The sequence below is a fragment of the Hylobates moloch genome, unplaced genomic scaffold, assembly GCF_009828535.3.
Source record: "Hylobates moloch isolate HMO894 unplaced genomic scaffold, HMol_V3 SCAFFOLD_13, whole genome shotgun sequence".
Classification (NCBI taxonomy): domain Eukaryota; kingdom Metazoa; phylum Chordata; class Mammalia; order Primates; family Hylobatidae; genus Hylobates; species Hylobates moloch.
In genome coordinates, this window is record NW_026652288.1 from 55,147,046 (window position 1) to 55,162,675 (window position 15,630).

The 15,630-nt window shown below is 35.5% G+C and overlaps 1 protein-coding gene and 1 pseudogene across 6 annotated transcripts in view; both read left to right on the forward strand.

Annotated features, from left to right (window-relative positions):
• The window catches only part of CNTN1 (contactin 1), a 402,152-nt gene that overhangs the window by 24,130 nt on the left and 362,392 nt on the right, over window positions 1–15,630 (forward strand). The window lies entirely within an intron of this gene.
• Window positions 4,083–13,111, forward strand: LOC131380965 (methionine aminopeptidase 1-like; annotated as a pseudogene).

Consider the following 15,630-nt stretch of genomic DNA (forward strand, 5'->3'; position numbering starts at 1 on the left):
CTTTTTTCTCCTCCTCCTCTTTCTCCTCCTTCTTTATTCTTCCACAAATATAAATACCTTGGGACAAGAGACAACCTCTAACAAATGTTGAAAGTCCCATATAAGGAGCAATGTATCCTTCACAATATACACTTGATACCTATTATGAATAAAGCTTTGCCTACACCACCTGGGTGTCGGACATGGGCAATTACAAAATGTATCTAGAGACTGAGACACTAGCTGCATTTCCAGGCATATCTGAAACTCATTGGCTTAGCCTTCAATGAAAAGGGCATTGGAAGATACATAGATAGTTTAGATTCAGAATTTGGCAACAATTATTACTGTAATTGTAGTTGAAAACCATCTGTGATCTCATTACATAGTTACAGGGACAAGATGAGGGTAAACTTCTGATACTAAGAATAAATGAACCATATCAGAGTGAACACCAGAAATTCTTTCATCTCTAATGTTAAGGAACCCATGTAGAAATCAGTCTACTTAAAAACAGATAAATATAACCTGCTCCTATATATATTAACAACGTTTTAAAGCTAACAATTACAAAGCTCTTTTAGATGTGTTTTGTAATCTTATTTAATCTTTACAACATCTTTTTAGAGCAATGGGGAAAGAGAAAATAATGGTTTATATATTAATAGGTGTGTACAAAGCCTTTTGTACATATTTTTATGTAACCGTCACAGGTAGCCAAAAGTGTTATTTTTTTTTCTGTTTTATAAGAAAGGCTCAGAAAAGTGAAATAACTTGCACATAGTCATTGATTCAGTAACTACTGGAGACTGAGATCAAAACCTGAACCCACTACGAGCAAAAAGTTGACTAAAATTACTGCTCTCAGTCTCTTTAACAGTCATTTGTATTAAGCTGAAACATAGTTGAACCTCTGTATAGAAGCTATTTATTTGACCTAAATGTATATATAAATAAGAAAATCAATACAGGACATTCATTAACCTAAAATTATAAATAATAAATCCATTAAACTCAACTAAAATGAACACTGAGCTACTTTTCATATAAAGGGCTTTGAAGAATGTCATAGGGTATAGTTATTATATTCTTGATATGCATTGGATTTCGGACTTAAAATTTTTTTTCTTCCTTTCAGTTCCAAAGTACATACTTATTTCAACTTCAGCTACCCATCCAAATTGGTATATAAAATAAGTGAATTTCTGCTCATTCACTGGGTGTCAATATTTGTAAATATAAAATCATTTTCAGATGAACTTCATTTATTTTATTTCAAGTCAGTTTCTTGAAGGAGCCTTATGACATCATGAGGAACGTCATTTCACAGTTTTATGTAGAAATATAGTTTTGTTTTTTCTAGCATTGGTTAAGTTGAAGCTTTAGAATTGCGGGCACCACTGGATAAAATTACTCCTGTATACATGGGACACCTGGCGGATTACTTCAGCAAAATAGGGCCTTGTTGAAAAGTAATTGTGCCCATGAATTCTTACAAAACTAGGTTTGTCATCTTTAGGTCTATATTAATCAGTCTTTAGTGAGCTTTAAAGTTACTAAGAAAATGGGACTTTTTGTAAATAGGTTATATATTTTGTCTTTAAAGAAGAAAGATTCTAAATTTTTAATTGAATGACTTAAAAGTAGATTAAGTTTTAATTTTTTCTCAGTGTTTTATTTATGTTTTCACATGGAATTGGGGCTATTTAGTTTCTTTTATCTCATCTGACGGATATCTCTTTCTTGAAGTAATGTGCATTCTCATTTGAAACCAAGAACATGCTGAATAATTGTAAGGATATTTCCTGAGGTTCATGAAAGGTTTTTTGTTTGTTTTTTGTTTTGTTTTGTTTTGAGACAGAATCTTGTTCTGTCGCCAGGCTGGAGTGCAGTGGCACAATCTTGGCTTACTGCAACCTCCACCTCCCGGGTTCAAGCGATTCTCCTGCCTCAGCCTCCTGAGTAGCTGGGACTACAGGCGCGTGCTACCATGCCCGGCTAATTTTTTTTTTTTTGTATTTTACTAGAGATGGGATTTCGCTGTGTTGGCCAGGATGGTCTCGATCTCCTGACCTCGTAATCTGCCAGCCTGGGCCTCCCAAAGTGTTGGGATTACAGGCGTGAGCCACCGTGCCCAGTGTTTTTCAGTGCCTTCTCTGATAAGGAACCTGAGAGGCTTCCAGTCAACACTGGGGGCTGGCTTCAGTGAATTCAGTCATGCTGGTAGAGCCCACTATTTTTGTCCTAGTGGGTGAAAAAGGAAGCCTCTAGGGGCAATGGCTAAAGTGTTCTAAAACCCATCACGTCGCAGCAGTACAACTAAATAGAGTCCTCACATGGCACTGTGAGGTATAGACTACTATCCTCTATTTAAAGATGAAGAAACTGAGGTCAAGTGAGGTTACAAGTTTAGAGTCAATAAGTGATAGGGCTGGGATTCTAAGTTACATCTGATGGACATCACACCTATCCTTCAAAACTTTCTCTTACTCTACTGTCATCTTTATCTGAAAAGGCCTTTATGTGCATTTCTGGGCCATGGCTATTCATATGATGAATATCTGGGATTTTTTTTTTTTCCATTAGAGAACATTTTCCAAAGATGCCCTTAGAAGGATGGTTTCATCACATTTTCTTTCCCCTCAACTTGGATGTTTGGAGGGGTTGATTTTTTTTTAACAGAGGCTATTTGAGATCAGCATTATTTGATTACCTGCATGTTATTACAGTTCAAAACTTTGTAAACACTGAACAACGGAAGTTAATCATTTACTTGTTTGTCCCTTGAACAAGTGTTGCCCCTCACTTAGAAATAATGTGCTCAATATGGAAAAATTAACAGTTGCTGAGTCACCAAAGGAAATAATGCAATTTATGGATTTTTTAAAATAATATTAGAGTTTGCTAAATAAATCAGTAATATGTGGACACAATGGGAAGATGAATTAATAGTTACTTTGATTTAAGATTGACGAGAGTTGTATTTTCGGAGTATGGTATTTATGGAAGCTTTATATATAGGCCTAATCATTTAGACATCATAGACTTTAAGCTCAAAAATTGCTGTATAATTTCTAAGCTTTTTATAAGCAAATTCTAATTAGTTGTCTTTCTTAACCTGATGATCGGGCTTATAAAAGAGTTACTAAATATCACAACTGAAAGAAAAGAAGCAGTGGCTTTTATGAAAAATAGAATCTATCTTTGAATCAAGACTGAAACCTTAACTATATTCCATGTGTAACTGTGAAACTTAAATTATCTTATTGTGCTTTGAGATCAATAAAATATATCATCCTTATTTGCTTACTATATTCTTGCATGGTTCAAATGAAATACATAACATGCTTGCTACATAACTGTAGATCTTAGACAACAAAGCAAATATTTATTATTTACCATGTGTCAGTACCATGCAAAGTTAAAAGAGTAGAGTTTGTTAAAAGATTTGTCTTGGTGGTCCAAATACTTTGACATTCATCAATGTGGCTTTCTTTTTTTTTTTTTTTCAGACAGAGTCTCACTCTATCGCCCAGGCTGGAGTGCAGTGGTGCGATCACGGCTCACTGCAAGCTCCGCCTCCTGGGTTCAAGCAATTCTCCTGTCTCAGCCTCCTGAGTAGCTGGGATTACAGGCACATGCCACCACGCCTGGTTAGTTTTTTTTTTTTTTTTTTTTTTGGATTTTTTAGTAGAGACGGGGTTTTATCATGTTGGTCAGGCTGGTCTTGAACTCCTGACCTCGTGATCTGCCTGCGTCGACCTCCCAAAGTGCTGGGATTACAGGCATGAGCCACTGCACCCGGCCTAATGTGGCTTTCTTAGACTTGTCTACTCATGACTAGTCTAAGAATTAGACTATTTGTTTTTATTTTCACCTATTTATCTCTAAAATATGTTAGAATCAAAAGAGTAAGTTTTGAAAAACATATTTATTGGTACTAACTTGGTCTCTTCGGTTCTAGTTTTTTTCATTGATTTTTAAAGACTTAATTAAGAGTATGCTTGTTTCATTGTTAAATACTATAGCTAGATCACAGGATAAGTAACAACCATCTCAAAGGGGTGTGTGTGTGTGTGTCTGTATACACACACGAGTCATGCAGTACAACCAGTGAATTAAGGCATAGAGTAAAATACCATTTGTGTGACTGTTTGTTTTGTGTTTTTGAGAATTGAATTGTATTTGAAATGCAAAGACAATACAGTAGATGGATAATTGAATCATATTATAAGTCTCCTTGAAAGTTTAATAATCATAACAATTTTTTGTGTAATTAAACAAATATTGTCAGGCCAGGCGCGGTGGCTCACGCCTGTAATCCCAGTACTTTGGGAGGCTAAGGCGGGTGGATCACGAGGTCAGGAGATCAAGACCATCCTGGCCAACATGGTGAAACCTTGTCTCTACTAAAAATGCAAAAAAATTAGCTGGGCATGGTGGTGCATGCCTGTAATCCCAGCTACTCGGGAGGCTGAGGCAGGAGAATCCCTTGAACCAGGGAGTTGGAGGTTGCAGTGAGCCGAGATCGCACCACTGCACTCCAGCCTATTTGTAACAGAGCAAGACTCTGTGTCAAAAAAACAAAAAAAGAGAGAAATGTTATAATATATATACATATATACACATATATATACACATATATACACATATATATATACATATATATGTAGTCAGATTGTTTAAACTGAAATCCAGCTATGAATATGTAAAATATAAAGTGAAATATGTTTTTTCTCATTTAAGAAAACAAATGCATTCGTTGAATCTCTCTCTTCTCTTTCCGAATCCCAGGCATCACTTTCATCTAGACATCTCACTTATCAGAATTACATTTCAGACAGTGATACTTACATAAAGGATTAATGCATTCTATCTCCGTCCTCTTTCATAGCAATCTCATGTGCCAGTTTGTCATGTTTCTTATCACATTCTCTGCCCCAAAATGGCAAAGTAGCTACATGGATGATGACTATAAAAATATGCAGGACTACCTCTTTTTTTTTTTATATTGAACCTTTTTTTCTAGGTTTTAAGGTTCTTTATGTCATATAAAGATCTCTAAAAACATCAACTTATTTTCCCTGCCAAAGAGAAATGCCAAAGAAAAATTTGACTTTGATTCTCAATCTCAAAACTTAGTATATTCATTTTTATAATTTATCATGAAGGATGCTGTCTGCTGAATTGGGACATATTACATTAATTTGAGCCGTGGGGAATAACAGACTTCTCCATCAGCTAACAAACACCTTGTAGGGGAGCTGCGCAGGTACAAAAGAAGGACAGGTCCACATTTCCTTCCTTATAATATAGAAATTCAAACTAAACACGCAGTGTCTGTGGCTCATTTGGTGACAAAATTTGATCTTGACCTGAACTCACTTGTTAGGATAACCTGTTCTGAACTGGTTTAGGCAATTTATATCTTCTCTATTCCACTTGGCGTGAATATTCACAATATTCACAGTTTTTGCTGAAGAAATATGGATGTCTTTGATTACATGTTGTAATTCCAAACATGTATATACACATATATACACAAGTTTCTAAAAATTATAAAAAATATCTAGGTTCAAAACATATCTGGCCCTATGAGCTTTGGAAAAGTGGTTGTAGGTCTCTATTAGATATTGTCCATGTCTTCAAGCCACTTATAGTTTATTGAGATACGTGACAGTAAACTCCACTCTCAGAGAGTCAAAATAGTTACTGAAAGTCTAACAGTTGGCCGATATATACATATACACACATACATACGCACACACACATGCACACACTCTCCATGTTTTATATATATTATATATAGTATGGATTTTGTGGTACATGAGAAAAGAAGTGTTAATGTAGTATAAGTCTAGTAATGTAAAATATTTCAGAGAGTAATAGAACTGGTTCTCTCTTTTCTAAGCATATTTGAATTTATTTCTTAATAAAATAAAGCAAAACCACATCCAGTAAGAAAACTTCTGCATATATGCTGAGGGAAAACATATATAAGGCAGTAAAATTTTAATGAGAGCCTTCCAACAAATGTGCTTTTTTTTTTTTTTTTCCCCTATGTAAAGGAAAGGTGTTTTGAAGATAGAGTAGGGTAATCAGTTTAGAGCAAAGAACTAAATAGAATTTGTTGGCTTTCACTCTCACCTTACTAGATCTGACTTTAGCCAAGTTACTTAAAATCTCTCAGCCTGCTTTATTGTCTATGAAATATTAATAATAAAAGTAGCTGCCATAGAGTGCTGCTAGAGGATGACATGGGATAGTGAGTATACTGGCGGGAGCCTGGCACAGAGGAGACAGGCCAACTTCGCTCCTTACCTGGAAGCTGTTCCATCCAGGCCTAATAGATGATGTTTTTAGACTGTGAAATTCCACATAATTAATTCTTAGCTATTCAAGATCATTATTTTCATTGCATATTAGATTTCCCTTTGCTGGGCTAAATTGTTCCGTAATCTTTTAAGATTTCATCTCTAATAACTAAAGTAGTTGTCTGGTGAAGAAGCCAACCTCAGCTGCTTTACACTTTCAGTTTTATTAACCTGAAAGCCTCCAAGATGACTCTCATGAGACTTCCAGATTGAAACTTCAGAATTTTTCCAGAAAGTGGAGGAAACTGGAACTAAATGGAATATGGCTATATAAATGTTCATCTGAGTGGTTTTTGAGCTTTGAAAGAATACATACTTTATTATCCTTGATTTGTTTTTTAAAGTGTTTTATGAAACACTTGATGTGTTATTCATGGACTTATCATAGGTGACTGAAACTTTTATAGCTCTGTTATTCATTCCAGGCATGAAGTGATCACACCTTTTGCCCTGTTAGGATTGTACCACAGTAAGCAACAAGATACAAAAACAGGGGATATATGGCAATGGGTTATATTCACAACTAGAAACTCTGACATATTTCTGCTAGATATAGTGAAGTCATACTAGTTTGAAGGAACTACTAATGTGACCAAGAATCTCTGCATATGTTTAAATGGTTTATCTAAAATGTAAGTGGAAGAGACGGTAGCAGGGCCTCATTATGACTTTCATGGACCCTAGACACTTCTAACTGCCTGGGCCTCTCCTTCTAATAGAAAGAGAAAGAGAATTATAAATTATAAATGAGAGGCAGAGACAGAGAGAATTACAAATTATATTCTGTCTTGGTGTAAAGACTGGATTCATTCATTATATATTCATTATTTTATATATACTATTCCTTGTATGTCCAGGCTGGATTCATTATTATATATTCATTATCATTATATTTTCATTTCTAATTTTAAGACAAATTAGAACATTTTTGAACCTCTAAATGTAACATGTACCCTAGGCACTGTACCTACTATGCCTGCCTCATAGGTAAGTCGGTCCCAGATACTAGCAGAAGTTTGCTAATCATTTCTCTTAAAAGCCAGTTATGGTCAGATTCTGGCATATTCTGGGAACAAAGAGAGGGCCCCACTGCAATCCCTGGATATCTACAGGAGTGTCTTTCAGGCATAGAATAGAGGCTTGGCTCATCCAAGTACTGATTTCTTCAACAAACAGAGAAAAAGAAAACTGACCTTCAATATAGGCTGATAGATCCTGTCCTGACTTCCAACACAACGTAATTTCTGTCTGCCACTACCCTAGGCTATTGGATCTCCTGACTAGCAAAATAAAAATAAAAGAATTTAAAATTATTTCATTCTCCTTTCATTTGTGCTATAAATATCTGGAAATAGATACATAGGTTTTTTGGATACTCAGTACTGAAAATGTACAGACCGTCCTCTGTGATCATGAGCAAACAGAAGAACACTTACTTTGGTTCAAAAGATAGTGATATTTAAAATAAGACAGAGTATAGATTTATACACTGGTTACTACAACACACGATAAAGAATTTTTGAATTTATTATGTTGGTATCAAAAATAAACCAAGGACATGCTTTTCCGATTAAGGTAGAATAAGAATCATGGATGAGAAAATGCTCTGAAACAATGAGAGATAGTATGGAATGAAAAGCACTATTGCTACATTTAAAACCTGAAAGAAAATAGAGATTGCTGATGAAATTTTACCAAATCAGCCATGTAGACGACAAGTTCAGGAAATTCCCCTGGAACTCAGAAAAATATAAAGAGACCAAAATTACAAAAGACAAATGACATGTGACCAAGAAAGACTTAAGTTCCACTTAGCTTGACTAAATTGGCTTCTTCCTAAGTCTCAGTCCCCTTACCTCCCTTTTCTAGGGGATTTACCTTAGAAAACTTGTAATCGGGCTGGGTGCAGTGGCTCATGCCTGTAATCCCAGCACTTTGGGAGGCCGAGGCGGGTGGATCACCTGAGGTTGGGAATTCGAGACCAGCCTGACCAACATGGAGAAACCCTGTCTCTACTAAAAATACAAAATTAGCCGGGTGTGGTGGCACATGCCTGTAATCCTAGCTACTCAGAAGGCTGAGGCAGGAGAATCACTCGAACCTGAGAGGCAGAGGTTGCAGTGAGCCGAGATCACACCATTGCACTCCAGCCCGGGCAACAGAAGCGAAACTCCGTCTCAAAAAAAAAAAAAAAAAAGAAAAACAAAAGAAAACTTGTCATGGAAAATTCTTTCTCTACCATTGCACTCCAGCCTGGGTAACAGAGTGAGACTCCATCTAAAAAAAAAAAAAAAAAAAAACAGATAAATATAACCTGCTCCTATATATATTAACAACACTTTAAAGCTAACAATTACAAAGCTCTTTTAGATGTGTTTTATAATCTTATTTAATCTTCACAACATCTTTTTAGAGCAATGGGGAAAGAGAAAATAATGGTTTATATATTTATAGGTGTATACAAAGCCTTTTGTACATATTTTTATGTAACCCTCACAGTTAGCCAAAAGTGTTATTTTTTTTTTTCTGTTTTATAAGAAACGCTCAGAGGAGTGAAATAACTTGCACATAGTCATTGATTCAGTAACTACTGGAGACTGAGATCACACCATTGCACTCCAGCCTGGGCAACAAAAGTGAAACTCCGTCTCAAAAACAAAAAAAAGAAAAAGAAAAAAAAAAAGAAAACTTGTAATGGAAAATTCTTTCTCTACCCCTTTGAGATGTACATAAATCTTTTCCCAGCCCAGCCTGTAGCCAGTTTTACAATCCAGAAATGTATTTCTCAAGGACCTGGGAGCCATCCCTTTGAAATATAATCATTAAGGAAGATAGCACCCCTACCCCTATCTCTTAGTTTCTATAGGAGAGTAGAACCTAATTTCAACAAGTGCCAATTAGCAAACACAGTTGACCTAATCACCAGCCTCATCATAACATTCTTCAGTACATGTCCACTAGCTCACCTCAACTCTTAAAATCTCTCTTACTTATTGTTTTGGTGGAGTTGAGTTTAATCCCTTTCAACTACTGCAATAGTCTTGAGTAAAGTTTTTCTTGCCTGGTTAAATTTGTCCAGTACAATATTTCTTTGACACAAGGAGGCCAGAGCTCTGAGATTAAATAGGTGTTTAGTAGGCACTCAATTAAAAAAAAAAAACAGCAAACAGGAGAAGCAATAATTTAAAATAGTGGGGAAAAAAAAGTTTCATGAGTTCAAGGAAGTCTTGAGTCAGCGTTTGTATAGTAATAACTGATGAGAAGAAATCAATACACAGGTATGGCAAAATATCTAACATTTCAAGAATAATAAAACCTTTTGTTTAATGACTAGGGAGGGGGAAAGAATGTGGCAAACAGAAGAAAATAAATTTTACCCACTCCAGGATTAGAATATAGCTATTCTTTATTATTGCTAATGTGGTAAAAAGTAATACAAATATTAAAATATTCTGGAAAAATAAAAATGTTAAAACAATTCAGAAACTACGTTCTGGCTTTAAAATAGTACGTATGAAGAAATTTGATAAAAGGGATGTATTACTTCGTTCTCACACTGCTATGAAGCAGTACCCCAGACTGGGTAATTTATAAAGGAAAGAGGTTTCATTGACTCACAGTTCTGCATGGCTGGCGAGACCTCAGGAAACTTACAATCATGATGGAGGACAAAGGAGAAGCAGGCACCTTCTTCACAGGGTGGCAGGATGAGGTAAGTACCAGCAGGGGAAATGCCAGGTGCTTATACAACCGTCAGATCTCCTAAGACTCATGCACCATCACCAGAACAGCATGAGGGAAACCACCCCCATGAATTTGAGATGAGAATTTAAAAATTCTAATAATAAAAGTATTTATTTAAAATGCTTCCTCATGTTCTTTTTTATTATAATAATTAAAAATGTCTGATAATGAACATGAGGAAATATTATTTTTAAAATATATGATACAGTATAGTAAATGTGATGGTTAACTAGACTTCTGCAAGGACAAATTGTCAAAAGAGGAAAAACAACGCAAAAATCAAAGACTCTTAAGATTGGGGCAAAAAAATTCCTGATATATGCTATTTACAAGAGAAAAGTTTAAAAGATTTTAGTCATTATGTTTAAAATGACATAAAGCTTTAAATAAAATAAGAAGAATGTCAGACAAATATAATAGCAAATGAAAAGCAGAAATACTCAACAGAATTCAAAACAAAGAGGATAAATGGAATGTAGAGGATTAGTTTTATAGATGGTAAGAAAATGTACATCACAGATAAAAAAAAAAAGGATGGACCTGAATGAGCCAGAAAATGTACATGCAAATTTTAAGAAACTGTTATAAATACAAGGAGACTCAAATGATAAATAATATAAACATATTGGATTTAAGTGATAGAACTAATAAGATTAACTTATGTACTAAACTTGTAACTTATTTAGAAAAAACACTTTATTTTCAAATTTCCATGTATCCAAACAAAATCAATCCTATATTAGGCCACAGACAAATTACTGAAAAATTCTAAAAAGCATAAACTACACATGCTACACCCTTTATCTATAAAATAAATATAGGATATTTATTAAAAATCCTAACATAAAAATATGCACTGAATTTGATAAGCCTTCCCAGATGCAAGTGATTTATTAAGGAAATATACTCAGGACAAATCCGTAAGTGAGGGAAATAGAATAATGTGTTCGAGTGGGATGAGAGACTGAAGTCTAGTCTCAATCGCTCCCAATATAAACTGGCATCCAAATGACTCTGTATGGGTGTCTGCCCTCAGGCAGAGCAGCAGTGCTTTTGGACTGTCCTATCACGAAACCATTGGCTGATGTGTCATGCCCAGAGTAAGGCAGCTCTTCTTAGGCCAGGACAGTTTCCCAGAGAAGAGTGCAGCGATGTGCTCACGGTAGCTGGGAGACATTCGTACTGATTAGTAAAAAAGGATTCTGGGTTGAGGACTGACATCAACAACAGCTATGCTTTCAATTAACATTAATTTTAGCAGCTAGAAGGAGAAAACATAATGAAAGTAGTATAAATAAGACAAGGCTTTGTTTTTTTCATGAAACAGGAAGTCCAGAGGCAGGCAGTTTCGATCTGTGCATTAACTCCAGGACATTCTTAAGTATCTCTGCTTTTTCTCCCCCCTCTCCCGCTCCATAGTATCCTAAGTGTGTGGTTTTATCCTCATGTTGAAGATGATTGCTAAGCCTTTGGGCAAATGACCATGTCCAGGCAGGAACAAGGGGAAGAGTAGAGGACCAAAAAAAGGGAAACTAGTAGTAAGCTCTGTAGGACCTCTTCTAGAGCTTTCCTGGAAGTACGACCTAGCAACTTCTGTAGTATCTCACTGGGTAGAACTAGACCCTAGTAGTAAGGACTTGACAAAAATGTTGGCTGCCCACATTCTATAGGAAAGGAAGGCAGATGAGAAGTGGGATTTGGAATGGCTCTGAACACCAACAATGTTTACCAAATCAACCCATTTTACATTTGAGATAAATGACTCTCTTAATTAATTCTTAGGAAAACAGTCACTTTTACAGTTTTATCATGTTTAGAAAATAACAGAGATTAAAAAGTACTTATAAAATGATGCACAGGCTTCCTCTTCCTCCTCCTCTTCCGGGTGAGTACTCCCCCAGCAGGCAGGCAGCATGGCGGCCAAGGAGACAGGTGGCTGGAGTCCCCAGGCCAATCTCTATTGTCCTACCTGCATCAACTTGGCATCAAGGCTTGCACTTCTGCTCACAGAATATCTCAAATAAAATTGAACTGCTCACAAATTATTACATAAGAAAGCAAAAGATGAAAAGGAAAAGCAAGAAGTGTCTTCCTGGACTGTAGAAGGTGATATTAACACTGACCCTTGGGCCAGTGTTAATATCCGTTTACTGGTAAACTTAGACCACATTATCCACTGATGCCAACAAGACCGGTGCCAAGTTACTGTCAAAGACCAGATTTTACTGATCATTCTTTGGGAATGTCTGAATCTGAACAGGCTCTTAAAGATACTTCTCAAGTTAAATTATTCTGATCTGAAGATCAAAAGGGATCCGACTTGTATCTAAGCTGCTAGAGAAGTTTTGGATATTGCTGCTGGGATGGTTAAACCAGGTGTAACTACTGAAGGATCAGACCATGCTGTACACTCAGCATGCATTGCAAGAAATTGTTATCCTTCTCCTCTGAGTTATTATATTTTCCCACAGAAGTCCAGACAGTCCTCGGAAGAAGGTGATAGTTAATGTCGACGTCACTCTTTATTGCGGTGGTTATCATGGGGACATGATTGAGACATATTTTGTTGGCAATGTGGGTGAGAACGCACGGAAATTTGTTCAGACCACATATGAGTGCCTCATGCAAGCTATCAATGCAGTGAAACCTGATGTTTGATACAGATAACTGGGAAACATATTTCAGTAGCCTGCCCAAGCAAATGAATTTTCAGTTGTTTGAAGCTATCCCGAGCATGGAGTCCACAAGCTTTTTCATACAGCTCCCAATGCACTCCATTGTGCCCAAAATAAAGCAGTTAGTGTGATACAGTCAAGCCATGTATTTACAGTTGAGCCAATGATTTGTGAAGGTGGACGGCAGGATGAATCCCAGCCAGAAGGTTGGACTACAGTGAGGAGACAGTGAAAGCGGTCCGCTCAGTTCCACTACTCCTTGCTGGTCACAGACACTGGCTGTGAAATGCTAACCCGGCAACTTGATATGAATAGCCTCACTACATATCCCAATTTTAATTTCTTCCAAAATAGCACATCTCAATAGTACCTTCTTACTGTATTATGCATTTTGGGGGGAGTAGAGAAAGGAAGGGGACACTTTCTATCATTTGTTTTGTTTTGACCAAAGGTAAGAAAGGACTACAGCAATTTGATGTGTGTCCTCAATAACTTGTTTTGAGTCTAAAAAAGCTGAGAAGAATAAAAGAAACATTGCTCAACTCTTTTCAGTGCTGTCCCTTCCCTCTAAATCTTCCTACACACCCATTTTCTCATTATGAGACTTTTTAAAGTTTAGATTATGGCAAAAGTAGCCATGCTCCCAGTGGTGGCTGACTGTTGCAGGGCGTGAGAATTTTGTAGTACACTGCTATGCCAAACCTCTAGTTGGTCAGAAATGGGAGGGGCAAAGCCCCTTCTCTTCTTTATTTTGTTTCAAGGGCATACCTTGGAGATTCTCAGAGAAGGGTGGAGGGTGCACTGTGGAGGATGATGGGGAAAGAGTTCTAAAGTGTCTCCAGCTGTGAGCACAGTGAGTCAAGTGTGCTGTTAGATTCTGTTTAGTAAACCTGATGGTGACTGTAGCAGGGATGTAACTGTCCATGGTATGCTGAAAACACACCTCACCTTTACATAGTTGAGAACCTCATTAGAAATGACCTCAGTTGCCCAATATCTATGTTCCTTTTGACAGTTGTCCAAATAGGAATGTATCCAATGACTACATATCAGATCCTAAAGTCATTGTCATTATTAGAGTGGACTTAATTAATGGGTATTTGCTAACTTTCATGTAATATAATTTCATACCACTAACATGTTCTATAATAGTTGTAAGAGAATATCTTTTCCAGAGTGTCTGAGGCCTTATTGTTTTAAAATAGTTATAATATTTCCATTGCTTTTATTATTTTATTGATTTAGTAAAGTGACTGTATCTGGTTTCAATTTGGGGGAGTATGTGTGTGAAGTTTTTATCAATCTGTAATATTTGTGATGGAATGCCTTGCAATGTAAATGTTAATATAATGTGTAAAATGAGATTTAACAGTTAAAATGACTATCAAAAAAGATATTATGCAACAGGCATAGTAAAGCCGGAAAATAAGGAAACTAACAATTAAACAAACTAAGCATTAGAAAAAAAGAGTAAGAATATATACTTGAGGAAAGTAAAGAAGAAAAAAATCACCAAAAACAAAAGCTTAAATTTAAAAATTGGGATAAAAAGGGGAAATGCCATTTTTAATTTAATATTTGTTCTTTGACAAGGTCATTAAAATAGACCAATCCTTGGCAAGACATATAGGAAAACAAAGGAGAAAAGAAATGTATAATGTTAGAAATGATGGTGGGAGGGATATAACAACATATTTTGGGTGTTTTTTCCCTTAACAATAAAGCAAATACTATGACAATTCTATATTTTTTAAAAAGGCCAAACAGGAGTGAAGTATAAACTCTTTAGTAAACCATAAACGACCAAAGTTGATTTGACAGATAATAGAAAACCATGGGGAAAATGGATAAAGCAGCCATTAATTTTCAAAACACCATTTGTCAAATTGAAATGGAAACAACAGTCTGAGCAAAAAATCCTCAGCACAATTTAAAAATATAAATTTCAAAAGTTTTTAAAAATGTACATATTCTTTAGGTATCTTGCTCGCAAGGATTTTTATTGGGGAACAAATGAAAAGATATACATAAAGATTGATGTGACCAGGTATGCAATATACCATAGTTTATTAGCACAGCTTATTATAGAAAGTATTGATAATAATTTCAATATTCAACTGCAGAAAATTGTGGGTCACACATACAGTGGAATATATTAATTAGATTGAACTGTATCAAATTGCCACTATTGACCATTTCTAATCAATAAAAACAGTGACTACAAACCTAATAAATACACACAAATACATATTTAGATATCCCAGTAATTTAACTGTGGTTATCTCTGACTGGGGGGCTTTTGGGTGATTTAAACAGTCTAATTAGATTCTAATACAGGAACAAAATAAGCACGTAACATGCATGTATTGTTTTATAATCTTTCACTAAATTATGAACTCTTGAGGAACAGGAATTTGGTTTTGGTAATCATTACATTCTTGGTGCAGAAGGAAATCTGAAAATATTTGTTGAATCAATGACTGAAAAAATATTTGTACTATAAAATAGAAAATGTTAAATTGCAAATGAGAAAAGCTAGAGTAATTGCTCATTAAACCATTTGCCTCACCATATGGAAGGGTCAAAGCAATTTTAAGACTATAGTGCTTAATTTAGGCAGTAATTTTTTTGCAAAGTATTCAGTATGTATAGTATCTGATAGTGTTATGTCTACTTTCTAGCTATCTTTGAAAACATCTTATTAAATTTCATAAATTTAATATGTGGAGAACTAAGGAAAATTCCAATGATAAATTGGGACATTCAACATTAAGAGAACATTCCCATGTAAAAGTTTGGAACAGAACTGCAGCATAATATTTTAATTTATCATAATGATTTATGAAATTACATCAAAT